General features: G+C 33.3%; 1 pseudogene across 1 annotated transcript; it reads left to right on the plus strand.

Annotated features, from left to right (window-relative positions):
• Window positions 1-4,981: 4,981 nt before the first annotated feature.
• LOC147393563 (glycosylinositol phosphorylceramide mannosyl transferase 1-like) lies at window positions 4,982-12,391 on the plus strand (annotated as a pseudogene). Its single transcript, XR_015181947.1, has 5 exons — window positions 4,982-5,385; window positions 8,271-8,667; window positions 10,257-10,419; window positions 10,545-10,615; window positions 11,975-12,391. The product of XR_015181947.1 is annotated as a glycosylinositol phosphorylceramide mannosyl transferase 1-like (transcript).
• The last annotated feature ends 1,697 nt before the right edge of the window (window positions 12,392-14,088 follow it).

Here is a 14,088-nt window from a genome sequence, read left to right on the forward strand (position 1 = left end):
CTCCTGTTTGGTTAGGATTCATAAGAGAAGAGAAGAGAAATTATTATTGTCAAATGACTATTATACCCTTCATAATATAAAAAAACAAAATTCTACTTGTACAATGATACAAAATATTCTTATTTAAAAGAGATTACTAAGGATTGATCAATTAACATCTCATTCATCTTCCTCACTATTTATTTATTATTATTATTATTATTATATTATTATTTTACTTTTTTTTTTTTTGCTAACCGAGTGTCTGGGCCAACTTGCGAGCACCACGACTAATCTCGGGAAGGACTACCACAACAACCCACCGCCATGGTCCCCCAGTTAAATCATGAGAAAAATCTAAGAGAAAAATCGAACCCGTGACGTACGCCTAACCCACACTTCACGTGCTCGCCCTTACCTCTTGATAAAATCTCATTTCAGTCCAATATTGCAATTCTAATGGTGAAGTTGTCGATAACTATGTGTTTTTGTGCTAATTGAAGGGGTATACCGAAGACCCAATCTTCCGAGCAGGCGGATCAATCCATCGACAGCCCTTTTACAATTTCTTTCCCCCAAATGGGCAGCAGATAGGCCATTTTAAAGCAACCTCAAATGATCAAAGAGGTGAGACTGGGAATGGTGTGGATCTCAACCTAAAACTATAATTGAGAAGCATCATCTACTTTTTGGATAACTTTTCTTATCACCTAATCTCAAGAGGAAGATTTGTTCGAAGCATTTTTTGAGGAGCATGACCTGAGTCTGACCCATTTGATTTCATGAACATGAGATGAGAAGTGTAGAAGTATTTGTTTCTAGCATAGTTTGTTTGCTTGTTTGTTGTGCTTTTGTTTGGTTTAGCTGAAGCAGAATGATGAGTAATAGATCTTCTCTAGTTTAAGCATTGTTGGATCAATATTTTCGAACCTTCAACAAGTCATGTAGCCATTGATGAGAGCTGGTTTCTCACCTGTTCTACTTTGTGGTGGTCAAAACTAACTTAATGTTTGGGAAGTCCTTTGGAGACTTTTTCTCCCTTTTTTGGCATTTAAAAGTGCTTTTGACATGCAAATTAATATTTGGTGAAGGCTAGAAAAGCACTTAAGCAAATATCTGACAGAAGCTGAAAGCAAAATGACTGTTCTTAAGAGTTTATTAGACATGGAATGAATGTTCAAGATGTACTTTTCACATATAAGAATATCTACTCTTTCAATCGACGCCCCATGCACTTGATCTGTTTCTGATCCACCAGTCCACCAAGGTTCCTTGGGTTTCGCCCTCATAGCTACTGCCATGAATTCCATATGGATACACGAGAGATTTTGGTGGACATTTGGACATTGACGTAATTCATTGTTTAGAGAGCCAAAAAAAATATGTATCAATTCATTTTCCATGAAAATCAGCAATTTAAAAATTGGATAGAAACTATGGTACGATGAGATTTTGCAAACAAACTGATGGAATTAAGTCATAAAAAGTGGCTCTACCTTCATGCCATGAACCCATTTCAAGTACAAAAATTGAAAAAAGGAAAAAAAAAATCATATTGGGATGAGAATTTTGCGAAAGAGGTCCTCTTTTAATAATCAAACCTTAATTATATAGTTTTGATGTTACAATTTTCTATTAAAGTAAAAGAAGACGATTCAAGAAAAATCCTTAATTTCAATGTGAATGGAGTGTAATTATTTGGCTGAATAGATTATAAACATTTCTATAAAAAAATTTAATATAAAAATATCCAGTTAGGCTAGTTTATGTTAGAACACTCTTATTAGACCATTGCATAATTCATTGGATGGTTCGAACCACGTAGCATATATTTAAATGGGTTCAGGATCATTTGATTCTTAGAATCATAATCAAATAATTCTAAATTAAAAACAATAATAGTAAAATAAAATAAAACAAAACAAAATGGATGGTTCTGATTGTAGTAGTAAGGGAGCTGTTATGTTAGTGGGACTACCCAATGTTTACCCATCCGAAAAATGAACCAAACCAACATCACTAAGTCACCATATCTTAATAAAGTAAAGCAAACTGCAGTCAAAGTGGCTGAGTTTCTCTCATTAATGTGTTTTATCATTTGGGGTGTATGTAGTAATAAATGACCTGTAAATATAAATAAATTTTGAAAATTTTGAAAAGAATAAGGGCAAATTTGGAACAAAAATTGAGCTCTCTTCTCTTCCCTCTGCGTCTCTCCATTTTTGGAGGGAACAAAATTTGCACTTTTTTCCCTTCCTTTCCCTCCGTTTTTCTTCTCTTCCCTCCTCACTTAACAATCCAAACAGGGGAAAGGGTGCTGTTTTCTCTTCCCTTCCCTTCGTTTCTCTCAATCCAAACACAGCCTTAATATGCCCTCGAATTCAACTCCTTGGTAGTTGTTATTAGCACCCCCCAACTTTTACTTATTACAGTCCAATTTCTAAAATTACTTATCACATCCCAATTAAAGATTAAAACACATTTTTCAAACATTAGAAAGGTTTGGCTCAAATTATAATCCTAGCAGTATACCCCTCATTCAAACAACTTCAGTACTTTTTGCATTTATGAAAATTATGATTAGGTTTATGTAAAATAATAAACCTAAAAAATAGAAATGTATAAAAAATAAATAAAAATTGAGAGTTTTTATTGGCCCCTTGACTTTTACTTATTCTCAATATTCACTTATTTTTAATTGGGTGTAATAAGTGAAAGTTGAGGTGTCTGGTTTTTTTTTTCTTTAAGCAATTTGCCTATCTTTAAACTTTTCAAACCTCTATCATTAATTCATTTTTAAATCGAATTTGGACTTATTTTTATCCTTCTATACAAAATCCTTGATTTTTTTTATAAAAGAAAAATTCATCGTCTCAAGATTTGAAGGTTTTTAAGGAGGTGGAACCTTGAATGAAAATGGGGATAAAAAAAATTATCATATAAGTTGAACGTGACGAATTTTGGAGATAGAATCAAAGGTTGTCTGATGGTAGGGAATTCGTTTTCAAGAGTATATGAATTCCTCAAGAAAATGGTCCTAGTAAAATAAAATTTGAAGCAAAATTTACAATTCAAAAAATGTCATACATAAAGATGGATTTTAGTTTTGGAAAAATTACTTGGAGGACCTAGGTGAAGGGATTTATTTTTAATTAGTGCCTAAATTTTAGGGATTCTCTTAATAGTCTATTTAGTATAATTTCTTTTTCTAATCAATTTCTAACCCTCACTCCCTTCCTTTCTCACGATTGAAAAGCTAAATGTGCCCTAATCGAGTTTTGGAGATTTCATTCCGACATAAAGGATCTGAGAAGGAAGAAAAAATTGTTTTCAAGCATTCTGAAGATGTGTGCAAAAAATTAAGGTTTTTCAAAAAAAATTTAATGAAAATCAATCAATGATAGTTCTTTTGGTTTGAAATCATCTAGACAAGTCTTTTTATCAAGTTTTTAGTCGATCTTTCCATATATTTTTGTCAAAAAATCTAGAAAAATGAAAACAAGTGGGTATGAAGAGACGTGGTGTCCTCTTATTGTTTTTTGAATTCTCTAAATATCTAGTTGGGACGTCGTGATAGTTATTGTTTTATGAATTCTCTAAATTTCTAGTTGGGACGTCGTGATAGGACAAGTATCGAAAGACAGGCTAATGCCGTATTGTCTAATGACCAATGAGAAATAAACATGTCTACCTATGAATTGGATGGAAGAGGAGATGATGTAGTGTTGGGTCATTGTAATGTTATAGATAAATGCCTTTTCAAAAGATTATATATGCCCCTTGGAAATGTGGAAAATGACATGAACTTTGAGAGTCTTATCCACTATTAAATAAATCATTGTATTTTGACTCAAATACACACTTCATCATTTAAAAATATAAATAGAAAGATTGCACTCTTTTGTTAATTTTCTCCTCTAACATGTTCACAAAAAAAGTCACTCTCTTTATTTGCACCCTCCATTTTGTTTATAAGTATATCTCATCACTTTTGGATTAGTGATCCCTTAAAATATATATATAAAATCTTTTAAAATTTGTGCAAATTAGTAAATTAAGATAAAGATTATAAAATAAAAAATAAAGAATGTGCTTTTTAAAGTTGGGATCCAACCGACGACTAGCGGATCCCTGTTAGTCCCTCGTAGATGATTGAGGTGTCAACATATAAGGCTATCTCAAATATCACCAGAATTAAGAGAGTATGTGTAAATCACCTCTATATATATATATATATATATATATATTATAAAATACAATGATAGGATCCACTTGTAGGAGATAAACATCTTTTTGTAACCTTGTTTTATTATTGTTATCTTCTCCCTTCAATTTTATTGTTTTTATTTTCATCATCCATATTCTTTTCTTTTTTCAATGATACCCTTTTAATTTTATTATCTTTCTTCTTTTATCTTTTCAACTTCAAAGATTTTTTAATTAAATCTTTCTCACTTGTGAGGGATAAACATCCCATCTATTATCAATAGTGATTTCATTTTATTATTTTTCTCACCCTTTCAAATTTATTATGTATACACTTCTCTCCCCTAATTTCTTCTTTTTTTAATAGTACCCTTTTAATATTATTATATTTTTTTTTCTCCTTTCAATTCAAGATTTTTTAATAATATCCCTCAAATTTTATTATTTTTTCATTTTTACCCTTAAAACAACAGAGGATGTCCACGTAAAGGGTGGACTCTATTACAATTATAATCTTAATCATTAAAGTTAAAAGCACCGATCCGCCATATCATGTGAGTACCAAAAACGTGGGACATCCAAATTTGATGCACATGGATCGCACCTACTTATGCTCCCTTCTTTTCTTTCGGTGAAATAACAACGTAGTATGAAAGTAACACGTGTCCACATCTATTGATTTTTCTTCGACATGACGTAAGCAGATTTCAGGTTAGTAAGATACCCGAAAGGATACAAATGTCTTTTTTAACATTACAATGAGCATTTACAGTCATTCTATTTTCCTTTAACAATTACAAATCAGCAAACGACCATATCGACCACCGCCAACAAATCCAGCAACAAACAAAGGAAAACGAGAAACTGTTCCAGTGAATCACCGCTGTATACAAGCTGAATTACACGATCATCTGTGATCAGATCTTGACCGTCCAATTGATGGAGGTGGGCCATGGCGGCCATCAGTGGCGTTAGTAACAGTCTTTATTCTCCGGCTAAAGAGAAAGCTGCGAGAGTTGGCGTGTACAGTAACCGATCTCCGCTTCTGATTCGTAGAATCAGACAGATTCTCGGGATTTCGAAGATCAAACTACTTCTCTCTCTATGTTTTCTCTTAGTTTTGTTCTTTATAGGTTCGAGAATCGCTTCTCTGATGGGTTGGAACCCTCACTACCCTTCTTCGGTTGCTTCTCCTTCGAGGTACTTCTGATTTGATCTTCGAAAATAAACTCATTTTTTTGGTGATTTTTTTTTCAAAAGCTTGAGATCGGATTTTTTGATAATGAAATCTGAAAAAAAAAAAAAAAAAGGCTAAAATGAGATGTATTTAGTAATTAAAATAATTTTAGTACTCATTAGATTTGGAATTTAATATCTTACACATGAATTCATAGAGATTTGATGGATTAGGTTTGTTTGACTTTCCTATGTTGTTTTTTGGAAATAAATTATAAATAAGAATTTAAGGATTTAGCTTGAAAGAAAAGAAAAAATATTTTTGGAGAAGTTATTAGGAGGTTTTGCCCCTCTTAAAGAGATAAGATGTAAAGAGAGCCGCCACATTGAACAGGTCATATAAATAGATTGTGTAACTTTTTTACTATTTTTCTGAGGTTTTCCCCTTGAAGAGTTCATATCAATAAATCATGTTATTTATTTATTTATTTATTATTATTTTGTGATAAACAAGCCAGTTAGTACTTGGTAATTGGTTGGTGAAGGTGGGATTTGAACCCATGTCATGGTATCAACATTCACAGACTTTAACCAACTTAACAAACTGGCATCGTCATAGATTGATGGATAATCATTATAATGTACCATTTTTCCAATCCTAATAAAGCTGTTTTTTTTTAAATTATTGACTTGACGAAATAATGGTAATTCCTACTCTCCCATTTGAGCCTTCTATAGAGAGATCATCTACAAGGTAGATGAGTCATGGAAAACTAGATATTTTTTTGTTGTCTTGCTCATCTTAGCTATGTGTTACCGTGAAGATGGTCAAGCATTTGTGGTGTAAAAGCTTAAAATGGTTTCAATCCCAATACATCAATTTGTGGTGGTTAGGTGTATCTGTAGTGGGGGTGAGGGGGAGTTGCTCGAGCCTTTGTGCTGTAAAAGTCTAAAATGCTTTTTTTTTCCAATTTTTTTTTCCTATCCTTCCCCACATGAAAGTAAGCAACCCAACGTGAGGGTACCAACTTAGCTAAGTTGGTGAGGTGTGTGGGGTGTTGATCCCACGTCCGAGGTCCGAAACCTTGTTGACCACTAACCACTTGCTTGCCAAGCAAAAAGAAAAATAAAGTATGCAACCCAACATATAGGAGAGGGTATAAGATTCCAAAACACCTTCCTTTTTTACAATTGAAAGTGGAAGCTTTGCAATGAAATGACCATTAACTTTTCTTGCAATCTTATTGACAATGATGTCATATTGGAAACATGCTCTCCTTGGGGGTACAAGGGCTTGGGTTCCACTATAAGTGAGGGGGTGTGAGTATTAGGCATCTCATAACATTAGATGAGTGCTTGATCGAGGGTTTTGGGTATTGGATATTGGGAGGGCATCAATGATTTCTTTGGGAGTTCAGATCCAATTGGGGTTCAATGTCTTTTGAGAGTTCAATGAAGGGGTTTAGTTGGGAGTAGGAAAAAAAAAATTATCTCTTGTATTTGGTCAGTCCTCATAGTGAAGTTCTAGATCGTTGTGCCGCCCCTTGGTGGTGAATCATGAAAGGTTTTTAGCATTTGTGGTTGGTTATCTTCTCTATTTTTCTACTCACTGAATTATCATTTTGGTTCCCTGGTATTATTTTGCTACATTGGAGTGATCTATTCCAGCTTACGACATACCAAACCATGGAAGGCATTGGAGGCCTAGCAAGACATAATAGTGATAAACTTTTGAAGCTGGAATATTACTATTACGTTTACAAGAAACATTTCAATAGCATTGTAAAGTCACACATACAATTGTATGTTTAATCATTTTGTTTCTAGTGAACTAGAATATGCATAGATTTGATGTACTTTGCATATTTTTTATTGAAGCTTAAACGTGGAGTACTAGTTTATGATAACCTCATGAATATGTGGAGTCCAAATTTAAGATTAGCACCCAAAATTTGTGTTTTTTATGCATCTTCATGGGCATGGATGAATAATCTCAACAATAAACTTCATCTATAAGTTCTTTTTAGTGCAAATGATTTTTGTTTCTTGCATGAATATCTTTTCTCGTGTCTTAAATTTTACGGGAAACACTAGCAGCTTATACTTTCTACTTGTTTCCATTTCATGCTAAATTCATTTCTTTCATTAATAAATATTAATGTCCTCTTCAATATTATGAGTTTTTGAGTTAACATCATCGTCATCTAAATAGCTTTAGCCCAACTATGGGTTGAATACATGAATCTTGTTTTGCCTAATTTCCAATCTTGAGACAATGCAATGTGGAATAAATTCTTCTTTAGTCCTTCATTGGTGCGAGTTCACTAGTACAACAGTAAGACCAGCTTGATGTTTGGAGCTAAATATTGGGCAATCAAGAAACAACAGGTTCGTAGATTGAGCATAGTAAAGATGAGGATGATGAAATAGCTGAATAGAATAACTTGGAAAGATAAAATCATAAACGAACTCTTTCATGAAAAAGTAGGAGTAGCCCTAATAGGTGATAAACTAAGGAAAGTCATTTGAGATGGTATGATCATGTGCAACGAAGGCTGACTAAGCTCTAGTTAGAAGGAATGTGCAAGTTGAAGGGTCAGAAAAAGTAGAGGAGGAAGACCAAAATGAATTTGGATTTAGGTTGTGAGAGCAAATATGAAAACTCTTGAATAAACAGAAGACATGAATTAAACAGAATTGAACAGCTGAACTCACATTTTTGGGATACAGCTTGATGATGATGATGATTTCATCTCTAATACCAACATGATTCCCATGTGTTTCCCCTTTTTTATAATTTTTATTTTATTTTATTGAGTTGGTGCAATGCCCTTGCTATCAATTAACATTATATATATCTTCCTATTGTTTGAAATTTGAATACCCTTTGCTATATATGTCTCTTGCAGGGGTGGCTACACGGTACTGATTAACACGTGGAAGCGAAATTCTCTTCTTAAGCAAGCCGTGGCTCATTATGCATCCTGTAGTGGAGCTGATGCCATACATGTGGTATGGAGTGAAACGGATCCTCCATCAGACAGTCTAAAAGCCTATCTCAGGAATATCGTACAATCAAAGTCTCAAACTGCTCACAAACCTAACTTCAGGTTTGATCTAAATGCGGAGGATAATCTGAATAATAGATTTAAGCCAATTGAGGACTTAAGAACAGATGCCATTTTTTCCATCGATGATGATGTAGTTGTTCCATGCCCTACTCTGGATTTTGCATTCGCCGTGTGGAAAAGTGCTCCATATACAATGGTGGGATTTGTTCCGCGGATGCATTGGCTGGATAAAGAGGTACGTAAGTATCTTTATATTGTAATATTGATTGCTTAAAATAAACCACAAAAGAGAGATTAATTTGAGTTGAGTTCATTTAGCATTAAAGATGACTCACTTACAATACTCACAAACTACATAGCCACAGCTCTTGGTTGATTCTACTCATTCAGCCGTTTGTAGATTTGCTCGTTGATTTAAGATTCATCGTTTCAGGGAAGCTTTGAAACTATAAACGGGAAATGAGAAATTAGAAGTACCATACCAGTCTTCTCATGTAAGAGTTATATAATTGGTTACAGAACAAGTAACTAAGTTACATATATTATATTATCTAATTCCTTCACAACCCCCTGGGATCTGGTTCAAACACGATAGAACATATGGGTATGGGATTTATAAGATACGGCTTGCTTTACCTGAGTGTTGCTAATATACTGTTTAAAAATATATATAAAAAATGAAATCTAAAGATCATTAATGTATTGTAAAATTATAAATAAAATAATCAAAATAGATAATATTAGAAAATATTTGTAGGTGTGTCCCCAGTTGCCTAATATATGGGGTTCAAGCATCTCCAACACTTGTACCCATACCCGACCTCAATTTTTTGTACTCATTTTTCCAGGTAACATAGGTTCCAAGTAAAGACACAAATAGTGGTGCTATAGTGGTACATATACTTGAGCAAATGGTGTGATCTTGAAAATGAAATCACATTTACCACACCACCTCGGTGGGGTTGTAAAGTGTGTTTGTGGTGATACCACGGACATGGGATCAAGACCCCATCTTCATACTAAGCCTATATTCAAAAAAAAAAAATCAGATTTCTTTGTTCAAAAATTGAACTTTGTCTTAGCTGTTCCTATGTCTCTGGTTATGTTAACAGATTCTTCCAGTTAATTGGAATCTGGGGTTTTACACAAACTCTGATACCATGTTTATGTCTTTGTGTTTCTTAATTTTAATGGATAGGTATTTCTTCTTTTATTATATTTTTTTCCTAATTACTTATTGTGAAGGGAAGTTACATAATTCTTTTTTTTTTTTTTTATCTATAAAAGTTATATAATTCTTTCCAAACCTATGATTCCATGTTCTTATTTACTCTTTTTGGGTAAATATTGCTAATAGGAATATTTCTGCTCAATCAAAGAAGGGTCGAGTCTTCATTCTTCCGAATGCTTTATCTTTTGATTATGAATATCCTAAGCTGATATCAAATTTCTTTAAAATCTGAAAGCTATTCATAGCCTGGAATTCTCACTTACCAGCTTACTCACCTTTTTTTTTCATGAATAAAAATGTGTCAGATGTTGCAATCTTAAATTTATTTCTCTTTGAAACCATTCTTCTAGCTTGCACGGAAATTGTCTCCGTGGATGTCCATGTAATTGTTGCATCCTTCTAGTATTATATTTAGCAGTCATTCTAAAGGGTTCTTTTGAAGCTTCTACCTTTATTTCTGAGCAATTTCACCCTAGCGATTGTCATTGAGTATTGCTGTCGTTCATTTAAATTGACACACTTCACTAACTTGAATATTTTTGAAGTTTTACACACACACAGAAGTTCTGATATGTTTTCTTCATGTGAGACAGAATAATGGTGTTGCATATTACAAATATGGAGGTTGGTGGTCAGTATGGTGGATGGGAACCTACAGTATGGTCCTCTCAAAAGCTGCATTTTTCCACAAAAGTACTTGGAATTATATACTTACAAGATGCCCTCATCTATACATGACTATGTAACTAGAGAAAGGTTTGGTTAGAACATTAGTTTCTTTTTCTTCATAGTAGATATTTCATCTTAGTATATGCTTGTATGTGTACAAATATATGTGTTTTTATGTCTATGTTAAATGTTTCCTTTATGTTCTCTTTCAGAAATTGTGAAGACATCGCAATGTCTCTGCTTGTTGCCAATGCCACAGGTGCTCCTCCAATCTGGGTTAAAGGTAACTACTACTACTCATGGCCCCATTTGAACGACGATCTATGTTCTTGACATCTTTGTGTGTGTGTGTCTCCTAATTTCCGTTGAAGTTACGGTATTAAATTCTGATATCGAGAATATTTTTGATATCCTGGGAAAGAGCAATTTTCGACTCACTTGGGAAATTAGGTATTTTTTTCAAGAAAATGATGACACTATTGAGATTCTGATACCGTGAATATTTCTGATATAGGTAATGATAGCAAGCTTGGGAACACTTTCCTAGATAATCACACTACAATAAACAAGAGAGCTGCTATTGGCATCCCAACTTTTACTTATTATACTCCAATTAAAAATAAAGAAAATAAGTGAATGGTTGAGAATAAGTAAAAGTTGGGATGCCAATAGAAGCTTTCTTTTTTGCTCTTCTATTTTTTGGCTTTAGGATTTTATATGAGCCTGATTATAATTGTGAACAACTACTAAAATTGTTTGATTAAAAAAAAATGTTAGATTGTAATTTGAGCCAAACCTTTGTAATGTTTGAGGAGTGTGTTTTAATCTTTAATTGGGGTGTGAGAAATAATTCAAGCAATGGGGATAAGTAAAAGTTGGGGTGCAAATAGCAACTCTCATAAACAACCATATTAGAAAAAATGAATGTTTGTGGCATTTTGTCACACGTTCGCTTAGGTATCTTTGGGTCTAACCGTAGCTGCCTAAATAGCTATATATGCATAAATGAAAATAATGCCATGTTACATGTACCTATGAGTATTTATTCTATTTTGAGTACATGAAGGCATAATATAGATGCCATATTTCATTAACGCACATTTAGCTTTAGTCCAGTACTTGATCAGCTATTAACTGCCTCACAAACTCAACCTATTTCCAACCCTTGTATATTCTCGATTCTGGCATTTTCGGAGCCTTTGCATCTTTAATCTCACTTCATTTAGACATTGTGTGCATTATGCAGTCTATGAACTACTTAGATTACGTAATTTTATACATTTTTAGTTTTATTATTAAAATAAAAATATTTTTAAATAATAAGAATATTGATGATTATTCTATTTGTACCTTCTATGATGTAGGATTGAATTTTTAGGAAATGATAGTGTTTGGATGGGTTTTACATTTTTGAGAGGATCATTTTCCTTAATATTGACAATTTTTAGGAAAGAATGCAATTTATATTATCATAACTTGAAAGAAAAAAAAAATACATTATTCAGTGTAAATTCCATGAAATGAATAGTGATTTCGATGGAAATCTTGCCCAAAAAAAAAAACAAAAACAAAAAGGGAACGTTGAATTTCAGAAATTTGGGAAATTATGGAAATTTAATTGCATAAATATATGGAATTGCAGGAAAGATTTACGAGATTGGATCATCGGGAATCAGCAGTCTGAAAGGCCACAGTAAGAGGAGGATTAAATGCCTAAATGATTTTGTTTCACTATATGGAACAATGCCTCTAGTCTCAACCAATGCAAAAGCGGTGGACGCAAGAAGTGAATGGTTCTGGTAGTCGTTCGATTTGTTATTCCAAGATGTGTTAAATTGGTTTTCTATCTTTATCACTGTACCCTGTTTCCAGAGCCTGAAATTACACTCGAAAGAGTAGATAATATGGCCGTGTTGAGGTTCTTTCTGTGAACCCCAACAAAACAATCTGTTGTGTTATGTTATCTATTGAAATGCATTTGCATCAAAATTTCCTTGAACAATATGCGAAAGAAAATTTTTCTATGATAATCAGTGATTGAGAATGCCATTGCCTCTTATACTTCTTGCACCTATCAAGGCAGCTTAGGCATGGTTTCAAATCTCAGTTTTGCCTGTTCACCAACGGTGCCAAGATGACTTGTCTCAGACAATTTTATAGTTGTTTTCTTCTTTTTTTTTCTCTAATCTGTGAACCAGAAAGAAGGTACATTTTGGTTATGGCATTTTACCTCTTTCACGAATAATACCAAAATGACTTAGGGTATGTTTGTCACAGCTTTTTTTTGGTGGGTTTTTGTGTTTTGAGCTGAAAAAGTCAGAAAAGCATGTTTTTTGGTAATGGCTTATGAGGCTGATTTCGTGCGCAAGCCACTATGAGAACCAAACACTGAAAAACGTATTGGGTGAAATTGATTTCACCCCTCATTCTTCTTAACATATTTGATCAATCAATAGAATCAATTCGACTTCTCCACTATTTTTTTGTATGTCAGTTTTTGTAACAAACAAGATTCTCCTGGACATAGCTTCCCAGACTCTTGAGTTTCTGTTTCTCCTAGGCACAAAATTCTGAAACAGAAATTGGAATCTGTAACAAACAAGCCCTTACCCGATCTAAATTTGCCCCATCTAATCTATGTGAGTTGGCCCATGGTGGAACAGCTGAGTTGTTTATGCATTTGTGTTAGTGATTCGATCATTTTTGGAGCTTTTATTTAAGCACGTATCTTTAGATCTTTTCTTGCTATCTTATTTAAATCATTTTATTTATCAAATGTGCAATGAAAGCTCTGTAGTAGAGATGGGACAGTTGAGATGGATAGGCGTAAATACTACGAAAGTTTCTATTAAAAACACTGAAAGGTCGATTCCTCAGCCCCTAATTAGAAAAAATATTTTAGTTAAAAAGTTCTAAAAGAGCAAGAGGAACATAATGAAGATGGCCGAAAGCAAATATGAACCATTCAGGACAAATTGGAATGTAGGAATTGGATTTGTTCAGCCAACCATAGATACTGAACTGCACTCAAATGTCCTAAATATATAATTGAGTGCTGCTATTGGCACTCCAACTTTTACTTATTACACCCCAATTTCTTAAATTATTTATCACATCCATCCTGATTAAAGATTAAAACACATCAGTCAAAACATTACAAAAGTAAGTATGGTTCAAGTTATTACTTCAATATTACTCAGTGTTTGTAACATTTGCAAACAACTTCAGCAGCTGTTTCAATTGAGTTGATAATCTGATGCCCCCGACATATGACCCTTCATAGAACCATAGATCATTTACCTCGGGATACACAAGAAAGAGATTTATGATTCTGTATATCCGGATGCAAATGATCTACGGCTCAGTGATGATGGCCTAGGGGTCATCAAAAAATCATTATTCTTTACAATTAGGATTAGGTCCATATAAAATCCTAAATCTAAGAGAGTTTCTATTAGAACCCCAGTTTTTACACTGTTTATTCTGTCATTGACTTAATTTTTTTTTTTTTAATTGGGGTGTAATTAGTAAAAGTTGTGGTGCCAATAACAGTTCTCATATAATTCAATTGTTGATCATTTTTAGAGAAGAGGTAGAGGAAAGATTAAGAGAAAGCAAGACAGCATAGCAGATTTCCTCCCATAATATAACAAAATAAAATACATAAATCAGAAATAAAGCAAACTAATGCACGTTGCAAGTAATAATTTGAAGCTAAAATTTGCATTAAAAGTGATTATTTCTCTTACCCAAAAA

Source organism: Akebia trifoliata, chromosome 10 (genome assembly GCF_017979445.1).
Source record: "Akebia trifoliata isolate Shusen 1 chromosome 10, ASM1797944v1, whole genome shotgun sequence".
Lineage (NCBI taxonomy): Eukaryota > Viridiplantae > Streptophyta > Magnoliopsida > Ranunculales > Lardizabalaceae > Akebia > Akebia trifoliata.